The sequence below is a fragment of the Tachypleus tridentatus genome, chromosome 3, assembly GCF_004210375.1.
Source record: "Tachypleus tridentatus isolate NWPU-2018 chromosome 3, ASM421037v1, whole genome shotgun sequence".
NCBI lineage: Eukaryota > Metazoa > Arthropoda > Merostomata > Xiphosura > Limulidae > Tachypleus > Tachypleus tridentatus.
This window is the reverse complement of record NC_134827.1, coordinates 28,525,813-28,548,480: the sequence shown is the minus strand read 5'-3', so window position 1 is coordinate 28,548,480 and position 22,668 is coordinate 28,525,813. Positions and strand designations below refer to the sequence as shown.

The following is a 22,668-nucleotide window of genomic DNA, read 5'->3' as shown; positions in this document are numbered from 1 at the left end:
TGACCTGATAACTTAGCCTAAACACTATTTGCTTGGTAATCTTAGCTATGGGTTCGAATCTCGTCCATAAGTAGATATTCATTCCTTCAGAAAACCCTCCGACTTCACAGAACTGTGATCAATCCCAACAGAAACAGGCCATATAATATTATTCCGATAGTAAATACACGAACATAAACACTAAGTTTTAACCCTCTAATCCCCCTTGAAAAATTGAAAGCAAAGTTGTTTCAGACTGAAACCTTGTTCGAAAATAAACAAAGTAGTTCATAATGGAACAAAGTGCTCTGCCTTTCTGTGAAACAAGTTTGCTGTTATAATTATTCAAAAACGTTTGTTTGTTTTTGAATTTCGCGCAAAGCTACTCGAGGGCTATCTGCGCTAGCCATCCCTAATTTAGCAGTGTAGGACTAGAGGGAAGGCAGCTAATCATCAACACCCACCCCCAACTCTTGGGCTACTCTTTCACCAACGAATAGTGGGATTGAGCGTAACTTTATAACGCCCCCACGGCTGAAAGGGCGAGCATGTTTGGTGCGACTGGGATTCGAACCCACGACCCTCAGATCACGAGTCGAACGCCTTAACCAACCTGACCATGCCGAGCCGTATTTAACAACGTATGTGTAACAAACAAAACTGAGCTTCAGCCTATATTATTTTGTGAGATGTGTTTTTCATTTCCGCCATCAGTTCATTGTCCTATGCTCTAAAACTGGCATTTTTCTTTTTAAGGTGGTGCTTAAAGTTCTCGTCTTAAGATTTTTTAGGAAACCTTTGTAAAAAAAAACTTCCTCCTATATAATTTTATATATATATTATTTTTAAAAGTATTTCAGGAATAGCTTGTGCACGTTACTAAGATATGGACTGTGGAAAATAGTGTTGATTTGGAAGTCTTTATTTACCTTGTTTATTGTGAACTAGGTGACGAATATTGAAAATCCGCTGACTGCTAACATAGAGTGGTTTAGGCATATCAGTTCCTTTGTTTGGAATATAGCACAAAACTGCACAACAGACTAAATGTGCTTTGCCAACCACGGGTACCAAAAACCCGATTTCTAGTGGTACGAGTCCACAGAGATGCTGCTGTGCCACTGGGTGGCAGGTATATCGGGGGCTATATAGTACCTGAAATGATATCATGATACAAAGTTGACACCAAATCCATGAATTTACATAATTTTATAGCTCGACGTGTGTTAAAGTGAACAATTTTCGATAAAAAAATATATACAAGTTTAATTTATGCAACCTCCATAACGAAACCATTGTTTCTTGAGTAATGTCGTTGTGTACTACGAATGTTTTGTTCTGAAACGTTTTACCTCTGACTGACCTTGGTTTGTGTCTTATATCACAACATCACGTCAGATAACAAATGGTGTCTTAACATCCTCTGGTTTGGTTTATTTGTAATTTCGCACAAAGCTACATTAGGGCTATCTGAGCTAGCTGCCCCTAATTTAGTAGTGCAAGACTGAAAGGAAGGCAGCGAATCATCACCACCCACCGCCAACTCTTGGGCGACTCTTTTACCAACTAATAATGGGATTAACCGCAACTTTATAACGCCCCCACGACTGAAAGGGCGAGTATATTTGGTGTGACGGAGATTCAAACCCGCGACCCTCGTATTACGAGTTGAATGCCTTAATCATCTGGCCATAGCAGACCAACATTCTCTGAGGATGTTTGATATTTCACTACAACACAGAGCCATCACGACCCACTCAATATTATTACCGTAGAAAGTGTTTCTTTCTTTGTTTTGAATTTCGCACAAAGCTACTCGAGGGCTATCTGTGCTAGCCGTCCCTAATTTTGCAGTGTAAGACTAGAGGGAAGAGAGCTAGTCATCACCACCCACCGCCAACTCTTGGGATACTCTTTTACCAATAAATCGTGGAATTGAACGTCACATTATAACGCTCCCACGGCTGAAAGGGGCGAGCGTATTTCATGGAACAGGAATTCGAACCATGCAACTCTTAGATTGCGAGTCAAGAACCCTAACCACAAGGCCGTGCCGGCCCAGTAAAAAAAATGGATGTAACCTTTCACTATAATATTAGGAGCTGCGTAGAAATACATGTATTTATTGATCGACAATCAGTTATGTATGTTACGGTCGAACTAATAAAACTCTCTACTAAGATCTTTCTCCTATACTGTCCGTAACATATGGAAGCACTTGCACCTTTTTTAAAGATAATTTCGACGTATATACACTCAGTGGTCACTTTAACGCAAATAGCCAAACAGCGAATCATATGGTTGCAACAACTCCATATATGAAGCATGCAGACAATGTGATGAGGCCCACTTGTTCTTCGACCAAACATTAGAATGAAGAAGATGTGTGATCCAAGCGACTTTGACTGTAGAATTATGTTGGTGCCAGACGTGGTGGTTCCAGCGCTCTGGAAACTGTTGACCTCCTGAGATTTTCACATGCTACAGTTTCTAAAGTTCACAGAGAATGGTGCGTAAAACAAAAAACAACATCCAGTGAACGGTAGCTCTGTGAGCGAAAACACCTTATTAATGAAAGAGGTAAGAGGAGAATGGCCAGACTCGTTTAAGCTAACAAGAAAGCCACAAACAGTCAGAAGGTCATTTCTGAACGCACAATATATCGAACCTTGAAGAGGATGGGCTACAGCATCAGAAGACCACGCCGGATTCCACTGCTGTCAGCTAAGAACAGGAAGATAAGGCCTTATATAGTGGACATGGGATCACAAAGCTGGACGAGTTAAGATTGGATAAACTTCGCCTGGTCTGACGAATATCGATTTCTGCTGCGACATGCAAATGGTATGGTCAGAATGTGGCATAAACAGCATGAATCTATTGATCCATCCTACTTTGTGTCAATGGTACAAGCTGTTGCTGGTGGTGTAATGGCGTGAGGAATATTTTCTTGGCACCATTAGGATCCTTAATACTAGCTGAATGTCACAGTCATTGTTGCTGATAAGGTGCATCCTTTTATGACCACAGTCTACACGTTTTCCAATGGTTACTTCCAGCAGGATAATGCGCTATGTCACAAAGCACGCATCATCTCAAGTTGGTTCCACGAGCATGACAGTGACTTCAATGTACTCCAATGGCTTGCACAGTCTCCAGATCTCAATCCAAAGAAGAGCCTTTGGGATAAAGAGGAACGGGAGTTTGGCAGCATGAATGTGTGGCAGACAAATTTGCATAAACTGAGTGATTCTATCGAGTCAGCATGGGCCCAAATCCCGAGGGAATATTTTCAGCACTTTGTCGAATACATGTCGCGAATAATTCAGGCTTTTTGGGGGGGCAAAGAGGGGGTCCTACCCCAAATGTCGCAGCAGAAATCGAGATTCGTCAGACCAGACGACATTCTTCCAATCTTCAGCCGTCCAGTTTTGGTGATCTCGTGTCCACTATAGACTCATCTTCCTATTCTTAGCGCAGTCTTCTGCTGCTTTAGCCCATCTGCTTTAAGGTTCGACACCTTGTGCGTTCAGAGATGCCCTTTTCACACCACGGTTGTGAAGACTGGTTATTTGAGTATTTGTGGCCTTTCTGTCAGCTTCAACGAGTCTGTTCATTCTCATCTGACTTCTCTTAATAAAAAGGTGTTGTCGACTAGAGCTACCGGTCACTGGATGTTTTTGTTTTACGTACCATTCTCTGTAAACTCTAAAGATGAAAATTCCAGGAGGCTAGCAGTTTCCAGAGCGCTGGAACCACCCACGTCTGGCACCAATATCATTCTATGGTCACAAATAGCTTAGATCCCGTATTTTCCTCATTCTAAATTCTAATGTCTGGTCAAACAACAACTGAACCTCTTCACCATGTCTGCATGCTTTGTACACTGCTGGCCAAAGACTTCAGGCCAGTGAACATAAAGAAAAAAATATGCATTTTGCGATGTTAGACTCAATCACGATAGCTCGTTGAGAGAGACCTTGCTTCTACAGCTCAACAATTCTGCCACGTTCAAACTCTGTCAACTTTTTACCGTGTTTTCACCCAATGTAACACAGGATATGTCAGTGGAAGATGTTGACAACGCTAATGCTTGAACACAAGTGACTAAATTTCGTTACGTGTTTACCGATTAACGCTTCGTTTCAGTATGGTCTTAAACTTTTGAGCAGCTAGTATTTAGACTAATTTCATAGTGTTCATATTTTCCCTATTAAATGCTAAAATTTTTTTTTTTATCTTTTCTTATTTTCATCTTTCGAAGCTCTACTACAATAAGTGGTTGAGTCTAACAACACAAAATGCATATCTTTTCTTTATGCTCATTGGCTTTAAGGTTTTGGCCAGCAGTGTATATGGAGTTGCAGCCACATGATTCGCTGTTTGCGTTAAAGAGCAAGTGTAACTAATAAAGTAGACACTGATTGTATTTGTGTTAACAAACAAAATTGTGTGTATCAGTTTTGTCGGCAAATAAATTATCGTAAATTAGAACATTTTATTAACTTTTAAATTTAAATTTCCGGCTATTTGAAATAGTAATACGTAACTTATAATACCTACCACCCCTCACTTAATTATTTTAATGCGTAGAACTAACCAGTCGTTTAATTATACTGTTAATTGAAACTTGATCTTTCTTTTAATTATTTTAGTGTGTGTAACTGACCCGAACTTAATTATACCGGTAATTGAAATTTGACCCTTCTTTTAATTATTTTAATACATAAGAATAGAGGATATCAGCTGAAGAACCAATACAGGTTTAACGTCTGATATCGGCTGGAAGACTGGTATAGGTTTAATGTCTGATATCGGCTGGAAGACTGATATAGGTTTAATGTCTGATATCGGGTGGAACATTAATATAGGTTTAATGTCTGACATCGGCTGGAAGACTGATATAGGTTTAATGTCTGATATCGGCTGGAAGACTAATACAGGTTTAACGTCTGATATCGGCTGGAAGACTGGTATAGGTTTAATGTCTGATGTCGGCTGGAAGACTGATATAGGTTTAATGTCTGACATCGGCTGGAAGACTGATATAGGTTTAATGTCTGACATCGGCTGAAAGACGAATATAGGTTTAATGTCTTACATCGGCTGAAAGACTAATATAGGTCAATACAGACCTTTCAGCCGTGGGGCGTTATAATGTTACGGTCAATTCCACTATTCGTTGGTAAAAGAGTAGCCCAAGATTTGGCGGTGGGTGGTGATGACTAGTTGCCTTCCCTCTAGTCTTACACTGCTAAATTAGGGACGGCTAGCACAGATAGCCCTCGAGTAGCTTTGTGCGAAATTCAAAAACAAACAAACAATTTTGCCGAGATCCAAAACCAGCTGCTGCGGAAAGTATTCAGTTTTTACTTACTGATCAAATAAATACCATGAAACATAAATACAACAGTACGTGAAGTGATATATCAAAGCAATAGGTTATAAAATTAAAATGACCGAATAAATTTTCATTGCCTATGTGATCCAACAGTTCTTATCAAAACTTGCAAGCAGGAAAGTTGTATATCAAAAACTGCGAGATATATTAGCTTCTTTTAGTGCATAATCAATATTCAAGTTATATCAACAGAATCCATATACCCTCTATAAAAGGCTTCCGATTTCTTCCTTCTCTGTTTTCCATGGCTCTCCCACAGTTTAATAGCAATGAATGGCGTACGAACACATATACCAACCTGAGCACCATCGTCACACTAAAACTCAGTCAAGTACGACATAAAAAAGAGGACGTATTCTAACACATGGTTTAGAAAGTGGTTATGTTATTACAAGGACTTGTAATAATTTCCAGCTTCGGTAGATGAGCCAAAAGTTAACCATTCAACAAGATTACTGTTTTTTATATGTTTACTTTACCAGAAGTGGCTTTTATTTCGAAATCTTCAAACCCTTTGAAGATTTCTTAATTTTTGGATAACATCGACCATTTTTATTAACTTAACGATATTAAGTTAAACATAGCTTATCAAAAGCCATCTTACTTTACGCATTATGCGATTCGGTTAATATTTATTCGTGTACGAGCTATTACAAACCACAAACACAGAAATTAGTCTAATCGTGGAAAGTAAAACAAAAAAACAAAAAACAAAAAAGAAATAATGCGTGTTAAGGCGTTCGTCTCGTAATCTAAGGGTCGCGGGTTCGAATCCTGGCCGCACCAAACATGCTAGCACATTACGCTATGGGAGCGTTATAATGTGACAGCCAATCCCACTACTCGTTTATAAAAGAATAGCCCAATAGTTAGCGGTGGGTGGTGATGACTACCTGCCTTCCCTCGAGTCTTACACTGCTAAATTATGGATGGCTAGCCCAGATAGCTCTCGTAAAAAAAAAAACAAGAAAAATATTAAACTTATTTAATATAAATTAAATAATTAAAATTATTTTAATTAGGAATTAAAGATAAAACTACACAAGTAGCTATCTGTGTTCTGCCCACCACTGGTATCGAAATCTGCTTTCTCGTGATGTGATTCTGCAGACACACCACTGTGCTATTGAAAGACTTCTTTTAATTTCAAAATTAAACAAGTTGTCTTAAATTCGAGTTAATTTTGAATATAGTTTAACGAAACAAAAATTAAAAATATAATCAATATTTTTATATATAACCTGTTGACTGCCAAATATTTCAGCTGTAACAATACAACTCTAATGCTTCTACATTTTGTAACTTTTTTCGTGACGCCATTTTGGATCGAAAGTGAAACAATTTGTAAGTAGGTTAGATGCATGTATGGTGCTGACATCTAGTGTTGAAGTTAGGTATTATTAAGAAAGAATTAACTCGTTCGTGGCACTGTGTAACCGATCAGCTTGGACGAGTTATCTCGTCTACGGCACTGAACAGGTTAAACGATTTTCAATGAATGTTTCTGTTCTTATTTATTCAAAGATTTCACTTCTACATTAGTCACTGATCACTGACCTATTTAATTTATTAAGTAGCGTTTTGTGTAAATCTGAGTTAGTATTTCTTTTCTTGTTTGGAATTAAACATGAAGCTGTACACTGGGCTATATTTGCTCTGCCCAGTTTCTAGAGTTATAAGTTCGCAGATATACACTGAGCAAATGTTGCAGGGAACATCTTTTTATTACAACTACGAACTTCTTTTAAAACATTCATGTAATAATCAACAATAACATTTCGAATGTTTTGTTTGTTTGTTGAATTTACACGAGAGCAAACTGAACTAGCGGCCTCTAATTTCCTAGTGATAAACCAGAGGAAATGTAGTCATCACTACTAGCCGTCAACTTCAGGGCTGCTCTTTTTCCAACGAAGAGCGAGATTTACCGTCACATTACAATCCCCCCACAGCTAAAAGGGTGAATATATTCGGCAACGGGTTTGATCCTACAACTCGCAGATTATGAATCGATTTTTTTTTCTCTACAAGGTATCCATATATTTTAATAAAATGTGTTAGTCCACATGTGTTATTTCATAATGAATTTTTTATTTTGTAGCCACGGAAGCCTATTTATTAATAAACGTTTAGGAAAGCACAAAATTCTGGAGTCAGCATTATTTATTTAACCAATACGAAGTAGGCCTAAGGTCTTAAGAGTAATGTTTGTTTATTTGTTGTTTTTTTTAAATTTCGCGCAAATCTACACGAGGGCCATCTGGGCTAGCCGTCCCTAATTTAGCAGTGTAAAACTAGAAGGAAGAAAGGCAGCTAGTTATCACTACTTACCGCCAACTCCTGGGCTACTCTTTTACCAACGAAGAGTGGGATTGTCAGTACATAATAACTCCCCCCCCCGGCTGAAATGACGAGCATATTTGGTGCCACGGGGATTCGAACCCGCGATCCTCAGATTACGAATTGAGCTCCTTAACCCACCTGGCCATGCTGGACCCGTTGCCGATATAGAAATAATAAAAACAAAAGATATCAAAGGAAAAATAGCATAAACCTAATCTACGATTAAATACTTTATGTTATTCTGTTTTAACAAGTTTGTGGAAACAATAGTTTGTCTCATCACACAGAAAAGACAAATTTAACCGAAAATGTGTTAAGTCAATAAAGAGCTAACTCTTAGAATTTTCTGGACGTAACAAAATCTGACTAACGGTTTGTACTTTTTAAAGTAAATATTCTTTCAACAGTAAAACGTGTTTTCCACTAAAAACACCAACACAACGTTTCAAACTTTGCCATAAGATTTGTGTAAATAAACACATTTATTTTAGCACGAACCATAAGAAAAGGAAAGCGAATAAGCGTACCATAAGAGAATGAACACATAAGTTCGTTTGTTCACATTGAAGCTCCACAATGGCTATTTGCGTTCTATCCATCACGGGTATCGAAACCCGGTTTCTGGTGGTATGTGTCCACAGACATACCACTGTGCCCTGGGGCAAATACAAAAAAGTTATAATTATACTTTTAAAAATGAATGCAAAAAATGACTATCATACTATAAGAAAATGAATATAAAGGCGATCTCCGGCTGGCAAATCGATAAGTCTACGAAGCGACAACGCCAAAATAAGAGGTTCGATTCCCCTCTGTGTAGTCAGGAGATAGCCCGATATGGCTTTGCTATAAGAAAACACACACACAAAGATGACAATCATATCATTAAGAATAACACAAAAGTGACAAGAATTCCATAATAAAACGAATACAAAAATCCTTGAAGACATCGGGCTTTGGAAAAACAAAGTAAAATGTTAAAAAATTACTAGCTTTGAAATATAATTTAAAGACTTTTACCGCATTCTCATGTAATTATTACATATATGTTGCATGAACCTTTTATCTCTATAATAAAATGTTCGGTCGTAATTGTAATACAGATAAAAAATTGATTATAAATTAAGATTCTGTTTATATTACTTTTTGAACCCATTTCTGTTTATTTCTTAAGTCTCTTAAGGATTGTTATTAAAGAAATTAATCTATTTCAACTTGTATGTTCCCAAACATATACACAATCTCATTGTTTCATTTTCAGTTATAATTTATTTTGTTTTCTAAATGTAAGAAGGAACTCACGGGCTCTATATAAATGTGAGAAACCTCCTAGTGTGAGAGTGGTTCCAAATATAACTGTAAACAGGTGCTATCAACGTGTGCACGAATTCGACTTTTTCTCAAATGTGGTTTCAACACGTTTGTCTCTGAAACCCAAATACCTCACAGTCGTGTTTCTAATCAAATCAAAGTACGGCAGGAAGAACAAAACAGGTATTACCTAATAGCAAGCTTTGAATGAACAAAGTAAAAATAAAAAATTTTAAGGAAAGCAATTTAGTCCTAGCCAACAGTCACAATGAGTTAGTTCGATTTCGTGAACCTTGCAAAATCATAAGGTATTACATTTATTTGTATTTAGTCATATATACATAAATACATGGTGTACGAAAGTCCGGTACCATAAGAAATTTGCGGTTTGTTTTAATTTCAGATATGTAACTGAACATGGCGTTGTCAAAGTACGAGAAGGTTGAGCGAATCCAATCTTCGTGATGACGAGAAACCTACTTGAAGTAAAAATGTATCTCAAGAAGTCTGGTATGGATATTAGATCTTTTATTAAAATAAAGTAGAGAACAACAGTTTTTGTCAACCTGAAGATGACCTAAGAAGGTCGAAGTTTTGTTCTCTACTTTATTTTAATAAAAGTTTTAATACCCATACCAGCCGTCTTGAGACACATGAATCCAAACGTTTTTCTCGAATCACAAGGACAGTACTTCGAACACATTTCGTAAAATTGTCTGAGGTGGCTATGGTTCCACCCTGTATACAGACGCAATCGAAATACTTGGCTCAGACCAGGTTGACGAAACACTTGGCTCAGATCAGAACATTTAGGTTGACTGTGTTCTTAATTACAATTTAAGTTGCCTTTTAGAACTATTTGTTCTTAAACTTGGCGCAAAGCTATACAAGGACTATCTGCGCTAGCCGTCCCTACTTTAGAAGTGTAAGAGCGAAGACAACTAGTCATCACCACCCACTGTCAACTATTGAGCTATTCTTTTACCAACGAATAGTGGAATTGACCGTCAGATTATAACGCCCCCACGGCTGAAAGGACGAGTAAGTTTTGTGTGACTGGGATTCTAACCCACGACTCTTAGATTATGAGTCGAGCCCCCTAACCACCTGGCCATGCTGGGCCTTTCGAAAACTCACAGAATAGCTTACAAAACAACAGTGGGAAGGAATTGAGCTTACAATATATTACTGAACGTCCTTCATATCCTTCATACGTAAATGTTGTATAAAAGCTAAAGCCAAACTCGTTGTTCAGTTAGAATTAGTTTTATAGGCGGTGGGCGTTACCGGTCAGTTGCCCTCCTTTTGGTGAGAAACTCAAAATTAGTAACGGCTGTGTTTATGAGATATTAGACAGGTGTTTTATAAGGAAAGAACTCAGGTGTTGTATAAGATGCTAGCAAGGTTAAACTACCAAACATCTTCGTCCATATGTCTTCAATCTGTATTGGATTCGTGCACTAAACCATGTCTCTCCCGTCTCTTATCCAATATTTATTGTTTTCACAATAGAGGAATACATGGGTGTGGTCTTAATGTCTGTGTCAGAAACCGAAGATTGAGCTAAACCTTACAACCACAACAACTGTGACCACAAACCTATCTTCGCTACAGTTGTTTTTTTTTAACCCAACCCAGTAACCTGACAAACAGTACAGTTTAGGCCTTTGGTTATAAATTTTTTCTTCAGAATCTTAGTTGGTGACAGGATTCAAAGGCCTCGATGCAACCACGGTTCTGATCAGTTGAAAACCCACTAACCACTATCCGATTTTTTTTGTCAAAGCTCTGTGAATATTTCAGCAACTAACGCCCAAAGGGTACAGCTGGTTTTAAATCTTTAACTGACTCGTGCTGAGATCCCACGTTTTCCGAGAACTGTTAAAAGCCGTATAGTGTTCCGTATTTGTTGTTTATATCTTAATAAAATTCCTAACTCCTGCCTCCTTCAGTAGTTCATGAGAGTGAGTTGGGTAATCTCTCTTTCTACTGACACTCAAATACATCAGAAACTCCGCATTTGAATAAACTACTTAAAACAGATGAACAAACCTTATCGCTTGAACTAACTTACGATTATTTAAAACAACACAATTAAATTCTAGCCAAAATAACATCATTTGGGGTATTAAACCAATACAATACAATAACGTCCCTGGAATCTTTTGAGCTGTTTACAAAATGCACATTTAGTTATGTTTCATCTCAAGGAAACAGTCGGTCTCTGAATGAAACAGCTAATAGTTACAGCGGGGTATTGATGAAACCTCCGATACGAAAATACTCGAGTGGAGACTGAAAAACACGGAGATTACCGAACTTAAACGAACTAAAAAACTAAAATGGTGCAATAGGATGAAACTACATCAACCGTGTATCAATGGTTCACCGCACTGAGTTGAAATAGATCAGAAATAGGGGGTAATGGATTTAACTGAAACAGTCCAAGTAAGAGAGGAATATTTGTTTCAAATGGAATAAATCAGACAACAACATAGAAAATGAACAAAATGGACCAGCTAGCAAGTGATTTATCAGACTTATATCCATCATATATCAGTTGATTACTTGGCTTCAATGCATCAAATGTCAGATAATTATAGTAGGTAAATGGAATATTTAACAGTAACACAGCTACCATTCACAATCATAATATTAACAACGCATTAACATCTTAATTGTGATATGTGGGCTATCAGTGGTTATGTGTCGTGACTTAAGTGAGCTCTTGATATACTTACGACTTTAATAAACATTTGTGATATAGTTAAAATGTCATCATACTAGTTGAAATCTTCGAGACATAAGTTTGATTGAAGTTACTCACAGAAATACACAATGGGCTATCTGTGCTCTGCCCATCAGGGGTATCGAAATCCGGTTTTTAGTGATCTAAGCCCGCAGGAATTGATTGATATTTGGCTGTAGTTGCTGATAAAGAGGAAGGTTACTAGAAACTTGTGTGCAAGTTTTCATTCCCATATTCAGTACTAAATTTCTCTTATGAAATAAGATGGCAAATGTTCTATTCAGTAATTGAAATAGGAATAAACTTACCTTTACTTTGAATTCGTAAATCTTCCGGTCATTCAATAATATTCATAATAACTCGAGGCAGTTTCTTGCTGTCTTAGGATACGTATTTAAAAAAAAAAACAGTCCGCCTACCTTTAACTATCACTTACAGGTTCATACACAATAAAAGGCGCTCACGCTTTGGGTATATTACATCCAACTCAATCAGAAGTTTTTTTTTTTTTTTTTTCAAGAAGTATATTTGAGGAAGCTGAGAAGTCGACGGAAAGGCCTGCTGTTTAGCCGACAGTACTGGTGTAATCTTAGGGCTAAGCGTCTTCACATAAGCCTGACGCTCGATCTTCCATCGACCGCAGAGCTTTGACTGAAGTCATAGGAAAGCACGTGCATGGGCTGAGCTCACTCGAAAGGAGGGAGGACTCGAGACCCGCAGTGGCACGAGGCGTTCTCTTCACGGCTGCACTAGCGTGAATGAAAAAAAAACACAAATATAATTGGATTTTTTGTCACTAAAGTAAATAGCTTTGATACTGATATATATTTTGTATTTTTAGCGAAGGAAGACATAATTGATTCTCGTTAGATAGACAGAGGTAAAAAGTAAAATGTTTTAAATGGAGACTCGTAAAGAAAGTGTTTGTTGAGTTATTCATATAAATAATCATACATTAAGATCATACAAACGATATTCGACATAAGTTACGTTATCCAAGCCCCTAACAAATGCTGAGTCATTTCTCCAAATCTTCTAAAACATTGTATATAAACCACGTGCTGTAAAACTCAGATGCTAATTTTCTAAACATAAACTTGATATTGTGGTGTAGGATAGAGAAGTGGAGTTGTAGGAAGATAATTACGTTCGGGCATATCTCTGTGCTTCACCGTTGAATGGGAAGTTTTCGAAAGACATGGACGATTCAAGAAAACGTTGGGGTATCGCAAGACTCTTAAATCTAGAAAGGAAAGTATAAAAATATATATATATTATAAACCTTACATTAACCAGGTATAACTATAGAGATAAACATTACATTAACCTGGTATAACTATAGAGATAAACCTTACATTAACCAGGTATAACTATAGAGATAAACCTTACATTAACCAGGTATAACTATAGAGATAAACATTACATTAACCTGGTATAACTATAGAGATAAACCTTACATTAACCAGGTATAACTATAGAGATAAACATTACATTAACCTGGTATAACTATAGAGATAAACCTTACATTAACCAGGTATAACTATAGAGATAAACATTACATTAACCTGGTATAACTATAGAGATAAACCTTACATTAACCAGGTATAACTATAGAGATAAACCTTACATTAACCAGGTATAACTATAGAGATAAACCTTACATTAACCAGGTATAACTATAGAGATAAACCTTACATTAACCAGGTATAACTATAGAGATAAACATTACATTAACCTGGTATAACTATAGAGATAAACATTACATTAACCTGGTATAACTATAGAGATAAACCTTACATTAACCAGGTATAACTATAGAGATAAACCTTACATTAACCAGGTATAACTATAGAGATAAACCTTACATTAACCAGGTATAACTATAGAGATAAACCTTACATTAACCAGGTATAACTATAGAGATAAACCTTACATTAACCAGGTATAACTATAGAGATAAACCTTACATTAACCAGGTATAACTATAGATATAAACCTTACATTAACCTGGTATAACTATAGAGATAAACCTTACATTAACCAGGTATAACTATAGAGATAAACCTTACATTAACCAGGTATAACTATAGAGATAAATCTTACATTAACCAGGTATAACTATAGAGATAAACCTTACATTAACCAGGTATAATTATAGAGATAAACCTTACATTAACCTGGTGTAGCTATAGAAAAAAATCTTACTTTAACCAGGTGTAGCTATAGAAAAAAATCTTACTTTAACCAGGTGTAGCTACAGAAATAAATCTTACTTTAACCAGGTGTAACTATAGAAATAAACCTTGTATCAAGCAGGCGCAGCTATATAAATAAATCTTACTTTAATCAGGTGTAGCTACAGAAATAAATCTTACTTTAACCAGGTGTAGCTATAGAAAAAAATCTTACTTTAACCAGGTGTAACTATAGAAATAAATCTTACATTAACCAGGTGTAGCTACAGAAATAAATTTTACTTTAACCAGGTGTAACTATAGAAATAAATCTTACTTTAACTAGGTGTAGCAAAAGAAATAAATCTTACTTTAACCAGGTGTAGCTATAGAAAAAAAATCTTACTTTAACCAGGTGTAACTATAGAAATAAATCTTACTTTAACTAGGTGTAGCTATAGAAAAAAATCTTACTTTAACCAGGTGTAGCTATAGAAAAAAATCTTACTTTAACCAGGTGTAACTATAGAAATAAATCTTACTTTAACTAGGTGTAGCTATAGAAAAAATTTTTACTTTAACTAGGTGTAGCTATAGAAATAGACCTTACATCAATCAGGTGTACTTACAGAAATACACCTTACATTAATTAGGTGTAGCTATAGAAATAAATTTTGTTTCAACCAGGTGTAGCTGTAAAAATAAATCACTAAAAAGTGTAATACAGTTAGAACAGTAGAAATGTATTACATAAAATTAACTTGGATTGTTATAGACTTATTGAAAGATTGTGAATACAAGTGTAATATTAATTACTAGATTGTTACGCTATACTAATCAGACCAGATAAGCCAGAGGATTGAAATCCTGGTACAAGTTTTCTGTAATATATTCCCACAATATACAACCTGTGAATCATTCAAGCCAGTGTTTCAAACCTGAAAGTAATTTTAATATCAAACGTTCTTCAATATGCATATGCAGTTAGTTTCATATCTTTACTTATTTATTTACATAATCGACCTCGTGGTTCTAAATAAAAACGCAGTTTATTGAATGTGAATAGGTTTTGAGAAGTTACTACAAGGCAATTTTTGTGATGAAAAGAATCTCCTTGCGAATATTGAGTTAAAGTCATAGTTTCATATGAAACAGCGAAGTATGCCTCAAGAAATTAGGTTTCACTGTTCCTTATCTTGAATGGTCAAACTAGTAAACACATTTCGAATAATATAGTGGTTATAGTTTAGGAGGCATTGCCGTTGATTAAAACTTTGACGCACTGAAAAGAACGTGGTTAAATAAGAGAAAAGTTAAAGAGTTCACTTTCAAAAGTGGCTAACTATAAGGACAAACAAATTTCAATATTATTTTCTACAGTTTGAACAAACAAAGAGAAGGGTGCCACCTGTAAGTTTAGCAATGTGCAGAACGTGGAGAAACATGAGTCTTAACGCGAGCTAAAGGGTTTACAGTAGCGATGGCTAAGAGTGGTTCTTAGCTCAGGATCGTACAAACAGCACGTGCGGTACCAGGAGAGATAAGTGGCTTAACATGAACCTGTCAGCTTCTAGTACTTGTTTGTTTATTTTGAATTTCGCGCAAAGCTACTCGAGGGCTATCTGCGCTTGCCGTCCTTAATTTAGCAGTGCAAGACAAGAGGGAAGGCAGTTAGTCATCACCACCCACTGCCAATTATTGGGCTACTCTTTTACTAACGAATAGTGGGATTGACCGAAACGTTATAATGTCCCCACGGCTAAAAAGTCGAACATGTTTGGTGCGACAGGGATTCGAACCCGCGACCCTCTGATTACGAATCGAACGCCTTAACCCACTGGGCCATGCCGAGCCACTTATAGTACTATTGATAGCAAAGTGTGATTTGTAATCAGAAGAATTCATACTCTCAAGAACTGTGTTGAAGAAATATTCTGAAAACGTGGGTGTGCAAGAATAAAAAATAATAATTAGGCTTAGAAAACCTAAAGAGTGTCACGTAGATTCAGCGAATCATCAGAGCCTAAACCCCTTTGTTCAGTGAATGCGTTATTCCGAAATAGGGCAAAAAGAAATTACGAGAATTGAGTGATAGCGGCGAAACAAAGAAAAACATCCAGAGGCCCCAGTACAGTGATTGATAAAGGACGCGAATACCAGCGAGAGAACAAAAAATAAAAAAATGGAAGCAGGAAATCAGGAAAGTTGGCCCAAAATAAAAACGGTTGTAAAGAGACTTGGGGCTTTCTTTAAACAGCGAGATGATAGAACAGATTGTCTGAATCTGTGAAAAGTCAGGATATATTTATGTTTCACAGACTACTTCTGCTGTTGACTGAGTGTTTAATAAAGTAGCTATCCGCATGAAACGTTAGTGACAACGTTGCTAATTTTACTATACATAACAGCTATTCATAGGTTATAATAGATGAAAACTATTTTATTTTAAGACTAGGCAGTATAATGCTGTAAGAATCGAACCTCACATAAACTACAATTATTCATAGGCTACAACAATTGAAAACTATTTTTATAAGACTAGGCAGCCTAATGCTGTAAGAATCAAACCTCACATGAACTACAATTATTCATAGATTATAATAGTTGAAAAATATATTTTATAAGACCAGGCAGTATGAAGCTCTGCAAGAATCGAACCTCAGATGAACTTTAGTTTCTTGTTTCAATCATTACTAGAAAATGGTAAAAGATTACGAAAGGGTTTACAGCTCTACATCAAAACTAGGGCACGTCTAACCCTAAACTATTCTAAAACACACAAAGTCTTTCACATTCGATTTCTTTAAATCTACTTTTCTTCTACTCTGTTTTAGTCTTATAAACTTCAGAAACACACCAACGTCCGAATTACTTTATACTGAATATGAAATTTTTACTTTCTGGGAATACAAATTGGTCTACAGTAGCGTACTTTCAGATGAACGTCTTTGGAAATACATCTTCAGAAAGAGTTCAATTTAGTTTTCAAAAAAATCTACATTTTATTGTTCTTAACGGCAAAGTAGGGCAGACTGAAACCTTTGTATTTTTTTTTTGCTATTTATTTCTATTTCTTAAAATATTATTTATACATACTTCCAGGGCCTTTCAAGCTTCTATTATCACGTTTCCTTGTTCTAAACCCTCAGTTCTCTGCACTTCAATCCATTGTACAAATGAATTAGAAAATTAAACAAGACAACGACATTAACTTGCCATCTACTATTGTATATTTCAGTACTTCGAGGTATAGGTGAAACACTGGATGAGTTACATTCATGTACATGACTGTTTCGTTGGTTTACGAATACACGAATATCTCTTAACACTTCTTGTTATGCGTTATTAGTTCCATCAATACCGACTATTAACGGAAACCCATCATGAGATAAATTCATTTTATTATGGAAACACGAAAAATCACTTTGAATAACATAATAATGTAATTTTACATACAACAGGCTTCACGAATTTTGCGATTTTATTTTACATTTTAAATTTACAGCGAAGGCTCGTATTAAATACAGTTTTGCAGATGTCACATTCGAAGAAAACGAAACGTGAATAAAGAAACAGAAATAAGTTATTTTCATTAAGAAGATGACTTTCAAGTATCATAAAACTGTAAACAGCAATGCTCAAAATCGTTAAAATATTTGGCTGGCTTCAAGACTTTAACGACCCCGTGATGAAAATGTGCAGATTTGTTTGAATTTCGCGCAAAACTATACGAGGGCTATCTGTGCTAGCCGTCCCTAATTTAGCAGTGTAGGACTAGAGGGAAGGCAGCTAGTCATCACCACCCACCGCTAACTCTTGGGCTGCTCTTTGATCAACGAATAGTGGGATTGACCGTCACATTATAACGCCCCCACGGCTGAAAGGGCGAGCATGTTTGGTGTGACGGGGATTCGAACCTGCGACCTTCGAATGACGAGTCGAGTGCCCTAGCCCATCTGGCCGTGTCGGACCATTATTTAAAGTGCACATGGAAGCGAGATATAAATAAATGAGCTTTCCCTCTCTAACTGGAAATCGGAGCTGGATACTTTGGATCGTAAGGTATTTATGTAGTCCTCATTATTCAGGATAAATAGATAATAAAGTGACAGTTCGTCTCTATGGCAATCATAAGCCCCTGAGCTGCTCCACCCCCTTTTAGATAAATCAAACTCAAATGACAAATTCTTTAATTTCTCTTTCAAAATCCTCTAATGCTAGAGACTTTTTATCAATGGTTCATTTGACAAGATAAAACTGTTTCCAGATAAACGTGACACTTAGATTGCCCCGTGATGCTGAAAACTTCCACGCTATTATTAATACGCGACAAAATACTCGAAAATGTAGGTTACCACAGTTACGGTTTGTCACACTTCTTTCTTGATTGAACGAAACACGCGCAATGTTTATTCATTTTTAATCTGTTAACGAAAAACACGTGATATAACAACTTTCTTAAACAATAAGCTTAGAAGTATTCACCCTTTTGATTAACTAACGCGCTACATTAGCCCTAAAGCGTACTTATTCCCATGAAATTGACTGTTAGATTATTTCTATGTTAATCACAATTACGTCTTAAGATTGTCAAGGTGTGGCCTCCTGATTAATGTGCTTGTGTTACAAATCCGAGGGTTCACGGCTCGCGTCCCCTTAACAACACACACACGAAACGCTTCGCACTCTGGTCCGCGGATGCGCTAAACGTTGACTACGTGCTTTCCTTCAGTCTAGCCGTCAGGTGAAAATGAGAGAGAGTTACGTTTAAATAGACCTCTTTCGTAGCTTTTTGCTAAAAAAATCGATAAAAAAAACAAATATTTTCGATGTATAATGATTGGTGTTTACATTTCTACTAAAACAATCTAAAGTTACTAGATAAATTTAAATTAGAAATTTTGTTCGTAAGTCATTTAAATGGGTAGATGGGTGGGCGTTTTCTTATAGGAAAGCCACACTGGGCTATCTGCTGAGTCTAGCGAGGGGAATCGAACCCCTGATTATAACCTTGTAATTCCGTAGACTTACCGCTGTACTAGCGTGGGACAGTCATTTAAATTAACTCCTCTCAAAATGTGTTTTGGTTTTAGTAACGGAGTTTCCATAATTTAACTATGCAGATTTCGAAAAATTATATTTCTGTTTCTTTTCTATCATGTAAACAGATTTTTACAAATTAGAAACAAAAAACGTTTACTCAGATCAAATTATTATTTCGTTTTTTTATTACCGTGTTTGTTATGTTTGAGTTCTGGAACGATCGATAAGGCTCTCACGTCGCGATTGGTCTAGAGAAATCTACAGCCCGTGGTTGTCAACATTTTAGGCATAACAAAATTTGACCAGATTTCAATGAAAATGATTCACTTTTGCAAAAGTACATGTGACGTTTTGTGAAAAATCTGCACGTGACGAAGAATGATTGATAATACGTCCCTAATTTAGCAGTGTAAGACTAGAAGGAAGGCAACTACTCATCACCATCCACCGCCAACTCTTGGGCTACTCTTTTACCAACGAATAGTGGGATTGACCGTAACATTATACGCCCCCACGGCTTAAAGGGCGATTACGATTGGTTTGACGGGATTTCAACCCGCGACCCTCGAATAACGAATAGAGTGCCTTAACCACCTGGCCATGCCGAGCAAATTGTTGTTTCACCCTAACATGAATGTAAATGGACATAATTAAAAAACAACGTAAATTAAATTAACGTGGATATAAATTAGCATAAATTAAATTAGTATAGATATAAATTAACATAAATATATAAATTAGCATAAATTAAATTAGCATAGATATAAATTAACATAAATATATAAATTAGCATAAATTAAATTAGCATTAGCATTGATATAAATTAACATAAATATAATTTAATGTGACGTCACTTATAGTTTGCTCCTTCTGTTTCGTTATAATTATTTTATTATAGTCATAACGATGATCTGTAGATGGCGACCTTAGCTACCAGTTGCGGCTCAGTATATTGTTTACTAGCGTGTAACTTCAAGACATCCGCGGCAGAACTCGTTGTCTTGATGTTGACTCGTAAAACAGATTGAAGTTTGGTGTAGTGAGAAACGTCTATATATATATATATAGATAAAGATTTGATTGATACATTTTATATAACACAATCTGAATGTATGTCTCTTTTTCTTTCTAATAAGTTCTGATTGACTATTTCGCATTCTCTTCTCTTACCAACTATCTCATACAAACTAACTGATCCTGACTCGTTCTCATGAAGAATATCTCATCTTGCTCAGATCAAATTCACTTTTCAAATGTCTTATTCTGACTAGGTGAAGCTCTTATACAAATTATCTCATTCTGACTAGGTGAAGCTCTTATACAAACTATCTAATTCTGACTAAGTCAAGCTCTTATACAGACTATCTAATTCTGACTAAGTCAAGCTCTTATACAAATTATCTCATTCTGACTAGGTGAAGCTCTTATACAAACTATCTAATTCTGACTAAGTCAAGCTCTTATACAGACTATCTAATTCTGACTAAGTCAAGCTCTTATACAAATTATCTCATTCTGACTAGATTAAGCTCTCATAAAAAATCTATCTTACCCTGACTAGATCAAATTCCCTCACCAGCTAATTCACCCTGAACTAGTTCAAGCTCTCGTGTTAATTCTATAGTTCTTAATCATACGTCAGTAATAAATTTCTCGTGTGTTAAACATGTATTAGATGTAACAAATCCAGCTTTTTCATAAAACATATCAACATCTTGACTCATGATTAATATGTAGATCACAACATTATTTTATGTTAGAACGTATAATATTGCTATTAAAGATATTTAATGTGATGTATGGACCTAGAAATCCTAGATGTTATTTTTGGTGTAGTTAATCGACGTCTAGGTGACCACAGAAATGAGCCTTGAAATTTCAATTAATTTTCTCATATTGTCTCTAATAATATATGTGTATTTTCTTATAACAAAGACACTAATAATATATGTGTATTTTCTTATAACAAAGTCACTAATAATATGTGTGTATTTTCTTATAACAAAGTCACTTATAATATGTGTGTATTTTCTTATAACAAAGACACTAATAATATGTGTGTATTTTTTATAACAAAGTCACTAATAATATATGTGTATTTTCTTATAACAAAGACACTAATAATATGTGTGTATTTTCATATAACAAAGCCACTAATAATATGTGTGTATTTTCTTATAACAAAGCCACTAATAATATGTGTGTATTTTCTTATAACAAAGCCACCTCTGGCTATCTGCTGAGCCCACCGAGGGGAATCAAACTCCTGATTTTAGCGTTGTAAATCCGTAGACTTACCGCTGTACTAGCAGGAGTTCTCTAATAGTAATAACAATGTTTTTGCTCACTTACAAAATATTCATTTTCTTGTATATTTGTATAGAAATAATAATATCGTTTTTTAAGAAAAAGTCCTTTCATATCATCGAAATCACATTTATATTATTAAAATCAAAATGTTCAGAAGGCAAAATGGATATTTTCTAATGGTTTTTATATCTAATTTTTCAAAAGCGATTGCCCTCAAATATTAACGTCAAAATAACCGACGAATTGTTATATCATTAGAACTCTAAAAATATTAAGATTTATATTCCCTACTGCTACTTTATTATCTATTTAAAAAAAAAAAAACAGCTCACTTGTATCATTGTAAAGAAAAATGTAGAATAACATTTAATCTTAGCGCGGTCCTGTTAGGAATACTCCTGTAAGGGTATTTTACAGTATCTTTCTCTTTCGAACTAAAAACACATCCAAAGTTGGAGATGATTAAGAAATCAAGTGCACTTAATCACGCTCTGAGTGAATGTGTGACACAGCAATGCACCCTAGTTCAAAACTTTGACGCATGAATTCGTAAACGGTTCATAAATTAAAGCTATAATTCAATGAAATGAATTCGCAGTTAATATGCTATTGTGAATAAGTGCGTGTGAAGCGAAAGCATGACCGTTAGTTCGCTGCCAACATACCCAACAAAATGTCAAACAGCAAAGTTATCCACTTGTGGAGACGAAGACAGAGAAAATAGTTGGACTGTTTATGCCAGGATTTTATTACCTCCAGGAAAATATAGGTGCTCGAGATCATAACGCCTCATATCTAACCCGACATCTGTTCACTGTCTGCAGTCAGCTGTGGAAATGTACTTTTTTCTGAAGAAGAAGGAAATAAGAAATAGGTTAGAAAACTGATACCACTAGGAATTACAAGTAAAATATATCCTTTCAAGTTAACGTTCCATAATGAGCTGAATAATAAAAATAAACGTTACTATGTTGGCACATTGTTCACATTAAACACAAATAATGTAGTATTGGTCTGGTTTGTTTTGAATTTCGCCCAAAGCTGCACGAAGGTTATTTGCGCTGGCCGTCACTAATTTAGCAGTGTTAGATTTGAGGAAAGGCAGCTAGTCATCATCACCCACCGCCAACTCTTGGGTTACTCTTATACCAACGGACAGTAGAATAGAACGTAACATTAGAACGTCCCCACGGCTGAAAGTGTGAGTATGTTTGGCGTGAAGGGAATTCGAACCAGTAACCCTCGGATTTTGAGTCCAATGCCTTAACCACCTGGGTATGATAATGTAGTAGATTATCTTGAAATGTAGGTTAAAACGTTGTTTATTCCTTTGGGTTTAAAGGTAAAAATAGACAATT

At 35.8% G+C, this 22,668-nt stretch overlaps 1 long non-coding RNA gene across 2 annotated transcripts in view; it reads right to left on the bottom strand.

The window, feature by feature from the left end:
- LOC143246607 (uncharacterized) overlaps nt 1-22,668 on the bottom strand; it is a 50,203-nt gene that overhangs the window by 2,361 nt on the left and 25,174 nt on the right. Inside the window, exons 2-5 of one of the 2 annotated variants that reach the window (XR_013026069.1) lie at nt 21,976-22,158; nt 12,931-13,026; nt 12,092-12,532; nt 909-1,134 (exon numbers count right to left, since the gene is read on the bottom strand). This is a non-coding gene — a long non-coding RNA (uncharacterized LOC143246607). The remainder of the gene's footprint in view (nt 1-908; nt 1,135-12,091; nt 12,533-12,930; nt 13,027-21,975; nt 22,159-22,668) is intronic. The other variant, XR_013026068.1, reaches the window with a different exon arrangement.